The sequence below is a fragment of the Calliopsis andreniformis genome, unplaced genomic scaffold (assembly GCF_051401765.1).
Source record: "Calliopsis andreniformis isolate RMS-2024a unplaced genomic scaffold, iyCalAndr_principal scaffold0004, whole genome shotgun sequence".
NCBI lineage: Eukaryota > Metazoa > Arthropoda > Insecta > Hymenoptera > Andrenidae > Calliopsis > Calliopsis andreniformis.
The window spans coordinates 21,787,400-21,794,418 of record NW_027480424.1 but is presented as its reverse complement, the minus strand read 5'-3'; positions in this window follow the sequence as shown (position 1 = coordinate 21,794,418).

Here is a 7,019-nt window from a genome sequence, read left to right as displayed (position 1 = left end):
ATTATTCATTTTATACGATGGCAAAGCTGTTGTATTTATATTCTATTTTATGCTCCTGGCGTTGACTTCTAAGGCCGTAGTTATAAGATGTGGTGGAGCAACGCCCTAGACTTACGCCTAGGTTGCCCGGAATGTAGAAATGACCAGTACTTTCACACTGGATGCAGTTATTCCTGTTATACAATGGAAAAAATGTTGCATCTCTATTGTATTTTATGCTTATGGCGTTGACTTCTTAGACCATAACTATTCCCTCTGGTGTATCAACGCCGTAGAGTGAAACCTAGGCTGCCGGAACGTAGAAATGACCATTACTTGCGCACTGGTTGCAATTAATCCTGTTATACGGTGGAAAAACTGTTGTATTTTTAATGTATTTTATGCTTTTAGCGTTGAATTCTAAGTCCCTAGCTATTCGATTTGGTGGAGCAACGCCCTAGAGTGAAGCCTAGGTTGCTCGGAATGTAGAAATGACCATAACCTTCACACTGGTTGCAATTATTCGTTTTATACGATGGAAAAGCTGATGCACCTTTATCGTGTTTTATGCTTCTGGCGTTGACATCTAAGGCCCCAACTCTTCGATCTGGTGGAGCAACGCTCTAGAGTGAAGTCTAGGTTGCTCGGAACGTAGAAATGAACATTACTTTCACAATGTTTGCAATTATTTCTTTTATACGATGGTAAAACTGTTGTACTTATTTTGTACTTTATTCTTCTGGTGTTGACTTCTTAGGCCCTAACTATTCAATCTGGTGGAACAACGACCTAGAATGAAGCCTAGGTTGCCCGGAACGTAGAAATGACCATTACCTTCACACTGTTTGCAAGGGTACATTATATACGATGGAAAAGCTGTTGTATTTATATTGTATTTTATGCTTCTGGCGTTGACTTCTTAAGCCCTATCTACTTGAGCTGGTGGAGCACCGCCCTAGACTGAAGCCTCGGTTGCCCGGAACGTAGAACATAACATTACCTACATACTGGTTGCAATTATTCCTGTTATGCGATGGAAAAACTGTTGCATCTTTATTGTATTTTATGCTTCTGGCGTTGACTTCTAAGGCCCTAACTATTCGATCTGGCGGAGCAACGCCATAGGGTTAAGCCTAGGTTGCCTGGAACGTAGAAAAGTCCATAACTTTCACACTGGTCGCAATTATTCGTTCTGTATGATAGAAAAGCTGTTGTATTTATATTGTATTTTATGCTTCTGGCGTTAACTTCTTAGGCCCAAACTATTCGATCTGGTGGAGCAACGCCCTAGAGTGAAGCCTAGGTTGCTCGGAATGTAGAAATGACCATAACTTTCACAATGTTTGCAATTATTCATTTTATACGATGAAAAAACTGTTGTACTTATGTTGTATTTTATGCTTCTGGCGCTGACTTCTAAGGCCCTAACTATTCGATCTGTTGGTGCAACGCCCTAGAGTGAAGCCTGGGTTGCCCGGAACGTAGAAATGACCATTACTTTCACAGTGGTTGCAATTATTCGTTTTATACGGTGGAAAAACTGGTGTATTTATATCGTATTTTTTGCTTCTGGCCTTGACTTCTTAGGCCCTAACTATTCCATCTGGTGGAACAACGCCCTAGCGTGAAGCCTAGGTTGCCCGGAACGTAGAAATGACCACAACTTTCACACTGGTAGCAATTAATCGTTTTATACAATGGAAGAACGGTTATATTTATACTGTATTTTATACTTCTGATGTTGACTTCTAAGGCCCTAACTATTCGATCTCGTGGAGCAACGCCCTATAGTGAAGCCTAGGTTGCCCAGAACGTAGAAATGACCAACACTTTCACACTGGTTGCAGTTATTCCTGTTATACGATGGAAAAACTCTTGTATATTTATTGTATTTTATGCTTCGGGCGTTGACTTCTAAGGCCCTCACTATTCGATCTGGTGGAACAACGCCCTAGAGTGAAGCCTAGGTTGCCCGGAACGTAGAAATGACCAGAACTTTCACACTCGTTGCTATTATTCGTTTTATACGATGGAAAAACTGTTATATTTATATTGTATTTTATGCTTCTGGCGTTGACTTCTTAGGCCCTCAGTGTTCTATCTGGTCGAGCAACGCCCTAGAGTGAAGCCTAGGTTGCCCGGAACGTAGAAATGATCATCACTTTCAAACTGGTTGCAATTAATCCTTTTATACGATGGAAAAACTGTTGTATTTATATTGCATTTTATGCTTCGGGCGTAGACTTCTATGGCCCTGCCTATACGATCTGGTGGAGCAACACCCTACAGTGAAGCCTAGGTTGCCCGGAACGTAGATATGACCATAACCTTCACACAGGTTGCAATTATTCGTTTTCTACGATGGAAAAGGGGTTGTATTTAAATTGTATTTTATGCTTCCGGTGTTGACTTCTTAGACCCTAACTGTTCGATCTGGTGGAGCAACGCCTCAGAGTTAAGTCTAGGATGCCCGAAACGTCGAAATGATCGTTACTTTCGCACTGGTTGCAATTAGTCATGCTATACAATGGAAAAATTGTTGTATTTATACTGTATTTTATGCTTCTGGCGTTGAATTCTAAGTCCATAGCGATTCGATCTGGTAGAGCAACGCCCTCGAGTGAAACCTAGGTTGCACGGAATGTAGATATGACCATAACTTTCACACTGGTCCCAATTATTCGTTTTATACGATGGAAAAGCTGTTGTAGTTTGTATCGTATTTTATGCTTCGGGCGTTGACTTCTAAGGCCCTCACTATTCGATCTGGTGGAGCAACGCCCAAGAGTGAAACCTAGGTTGCCCAGAACGTAGAAATGACCAACACTTTCACACTGGTTGCAGTTATTCCTGTTATACGATGGAAAGCTCTTGTATATTTATTGTATTTTCTGCTTCGGGCGTTGACTTCTAAGGCCCTAACTATTCGATCTGGTGGAGCAACGCCCCAGAGTCAAGCCTAGGTTGCCCGGAACGTAGAAATGAAAATAACATTCACACCGGATGCAATTATTCATGCTATCCGATGGAAAAACTGTTGCATTTTCATTGTATTTTATGCTTCTAGCGTTGACTTCTAAGGCCGTAGCTATTCGATGTGGTGGAAGAACGCCATAGAGTGAAGCCTAGGTTGCCCGGAACGTAGAAATGACCATAACCATCATACTGGTTGCAATTATCCGTTTTATATGATGGAAGAACTGTTGTATTTATATTGTATTTTACGCAACTGGCGTTCACTTCTTAGGCCCTAACTATTCGATCTGGTGGAAGAACTACCTGGGGTGATGCCTAGGTTGCCCGGAACGTAGAAATGACCATAGCTTTCACACTGGTTGCTATTATTCGTTTTATACGATGGAAAAACTGTTATATTTATATTGTATTTTATGCTTCTGGCGTTGCCTTCTTAGGCCCTAACTGTTCGATCTGGTGGAACAACGCCCTAGAGTGAAGCCTAGGTTACCCGGAACGTAGAAATGACCAGTACTTTCACACTGTTTGCAGTTATTCCTACTATACGATGGAAAAACTGTTGCATCCTTATTGAATTATATGCTTCTGGCGTTGACTTCTAAGGCCCTAACTATTCTATCTGGTGGATCAACGGCCTAGTGTGAAGCCTAGGTTGCCCGGAACGTAGAAATGACGTTAAATTTCATACTGGTTGCAATTATTCGTTTTATACGAAGGAAAAACAGTTCTATTTATTTTGTATTTTATGCTTCGGCCGTGGACTTCTAAGGCACTAACTATTCGATCTGTTGGAGCAACGCCCTAGGGTGTAGCCTGGGTTGCCCGGAACGTAGAAATGACCATCACTTTCAAACTGGTTGCTATTATTCCTGTTATATGATGGAAAGACTGTTGTATTTATATTGTATTTTATGCTTCGGGCGTTGACTGCTAAGGCCCTATCTATTCAATCTGTTGCATCAACGCCCAAGAGTGAAGCCTAGGTTGCTCGGAATGTAGAAATGACTATAACATTCACACTGGTTGAAATAATTCGTTTAATACGATGGAAAAGCTGTTGCATCTTTATTGTATTTTATGATTCTGGCGTTGACTTCTAAGGCCCTGACTATTCAATCTGGTGGAACAACGCCCTAGAGTGAGGCCTAGGTTGCCCGGAACGTAGAAATGACCATCACTTCCATACTGGTAGCAATTATTCGTTTTATACGATGGAAAAACTGTTGTGTTTATATTGTATTTTATGCTTCTGGCGTTGACTTCTAAGGCACTAACTATTCGATCTGGTGGAGTAACGCCCTAGAGTGAAGCCTAGGTTCCCCGGAACGTAGAAATGACCATCACCTTCAAACTGGTTGCAATTATTCCTGTTATAGGATGGAAAGACTGTTGTATTTGTATTGTATTTTATGCTTCAGGGGTTGACTTCTGAGGCCGTAGCTATTCGATGTGGAGGAAGAACGCCATAGAGTGAAGCCTGGGATGCCCGGAACGTAGAAATGACCATAACTTTCACACTGGATGCTATTATTCGTTCTATACGATGGCAAAACTGTTATATTTATATTGTATCTTATGCTTCTGGCGTTGACTTCTTAGGACCTAACAATTCGATCTGGTGGAACAACGCCCTAGAGTGAAGCCTAGATTGCCTGGAACGTACAAATGACCATCACTTTCACACGGGTTGGAATTATTCCAGTTATAGGATGGAAAGACTGTTGTGTTTTTATTGTATTCTATGCTTCAGGCGTTGACTTCTGAGGCCGTTGCTATTCGATGTAGTGGAAGAACGCCATAGAGTGAAGCCTAGGTTGCCCGGAACGTAGAAGTGACCATAACTTTCATAGTGGTTGCAATTATTCGTTTTATACGATGGAAAAACTGTTGTATTTATATTGTATTTTATGCTTCTGTCGTTGACTTCTAAGGCACTAACTATTCGATCTGGTGGAGCAACGCTCTAGAGTGAAGCCTAGGTTGCCCGGAACGTAGAAATGACCATCACTTTCAAACTGGTTGCAATTATTCCTGTTATATGATGGAAAAACTGTTGTATTTATAGTGTATTTTATGCTTCGGGCGTTGACTGCTAAGGCCCTAACTATTCAATCTGTTGGATCAACGCCCTAGGGTGAAGCCTAGGTTGCTCGGAATGTTGAAATGACCATAACATTCACACTGGTTGAAATTAATCGTTTAATACGATGGAAAAGCTGTTGCATCTTTATTGTATGTTATGATTCTGGCGTTGACTTCTAAGGCCCTAGCTATTCGATCTGGTGGAGCAACGCCCTAGAGTGAAGCCTAGGTTGCCCGGAACGTAGAAATGACGTTAGCTTTCATACTGGTTGCAATTATTCGTTTTATGCGATGGAAAAACAGTTCTATTTATTTTGTATTTTATGCTTCGGCCGTTGACTTCTAAGGCACTAACTATTCGATCTGTTGGAGCAACGCCCTAGGGTGTAGCCTAGGTTGCCCGGAAAGTAGAAATGACCACAACTTTCATACTGGTTGCAATTACTCGTTTTATATGATGGAAAAACTGTTGCATTTATATTGTATTTTATGATTCTGGCGTTGACTTCTAAGGCCCTAACTATTCAATCTGTTGGAGCAACGCCCTAGGGTGTAGCCCAGGTTGTCCGGAAAGTAGAAATGACCACAACTTTCATACTGGTTGCATTTACTCGTTTTATATGATAGAAAAACTGTTGTATTTATATTGTATTTTATGCTTCTGGCGTTCACTTCTTAGGCGCTAACTATTCGATCTGGTGGAACAACGCCCTGGGGTGAAGCCTAGGTTGCCTGCAACGTACAAATGATCATCACTTTCACAAGGGTTGCAATTATTCGTTTTATACGATGGAAAAGCTGTTGCATCTTCATTGTATTTTATGATTCTGGCGTTGACTTCTAAGGCCCTAACTATTCGATCTGGTGGAGCAACGCCCTAGAGTGAAGCCTAGGTTGCCCGGAACGTAGAAATGACCATCACTTTCAAACTGGTTGCAATTATTCGTTTTATACGATGGAAAAGCTGTTGTATTTATATCGTATTTTATGCTGCTGGCGTTCACTTCTTAGGCCCAAACTATTCGATCTGGTGGAACAACGCCCTGGGGTGAAGCCTAGATTGCCGGAACGTAGAAATGATCATAACTTTCACAGTGGTTGCTATTATTCGTTTTATACGATGGAAAAACTGTTCTATTCATTTTGTATTTTATGCTTCTGGCGTTGCCTTCTTAGGCCCTAACTGTTCGAACTGGTGGAACAACGCCCTGGGGTGAAGCCTAGGTTGCTGGAACGTAGAAATGACCATAACTTTCACACTGGTTGCTATTATTCGTTTTATACGATGGAAAAGCTGTTCTATTTATTTTGTATTTTATGCTTCGGGCGTTGACTTCTAAGGCCCTAACAATTCGATCTGGTGGAACAACGCCCTAGAGTGATGCCTAGGTTGCCTGCAACGTACAAATGATCATCACTTTCACAAGGGTTGCAATTATTCGTTTTATACGATGGAAAAGCTGTTGCATCTTCATTGTATTTTATGATTCTGGCGTTGACTTCTAAGGCCCTAACTATTCGATCTGGTGGAGCAACGCCCTAGAGTGAAGCCTAGGTTGCCCGGAACGTAGAAATGACCATCACTTTCAAAGTGGTTGCAATTATTCGTTTTATACGATGGAAAAGCTGTTGTATTTATATCGTATTTTATGCTTATGGCGTTCACTTCTTAGGCCCTAACTATTCGATCTGGTGGAACAACGCCCTGGGGTGAAGCCTAGGTTGCTGGAACGTAGAAATGACCATAACTTTCACACTGGTTGCTATTATTCGTTTTATACGATGGAAAAGCTGTTCTATTTATTTTGTATTTTATGCTTCGGGCGTTGACTTCTAAGGAACTAACTGTTTGATCTGGTGGAGCAACGCCCTAGAGTGAAGCCTAGGTTGCCCGGAACGTAGAAATGACCATAACTTTCAAACTGGATGCTATTATTCGTTCTATATGATGGAAAAACTGTTATATTTATATTGTATCTTAT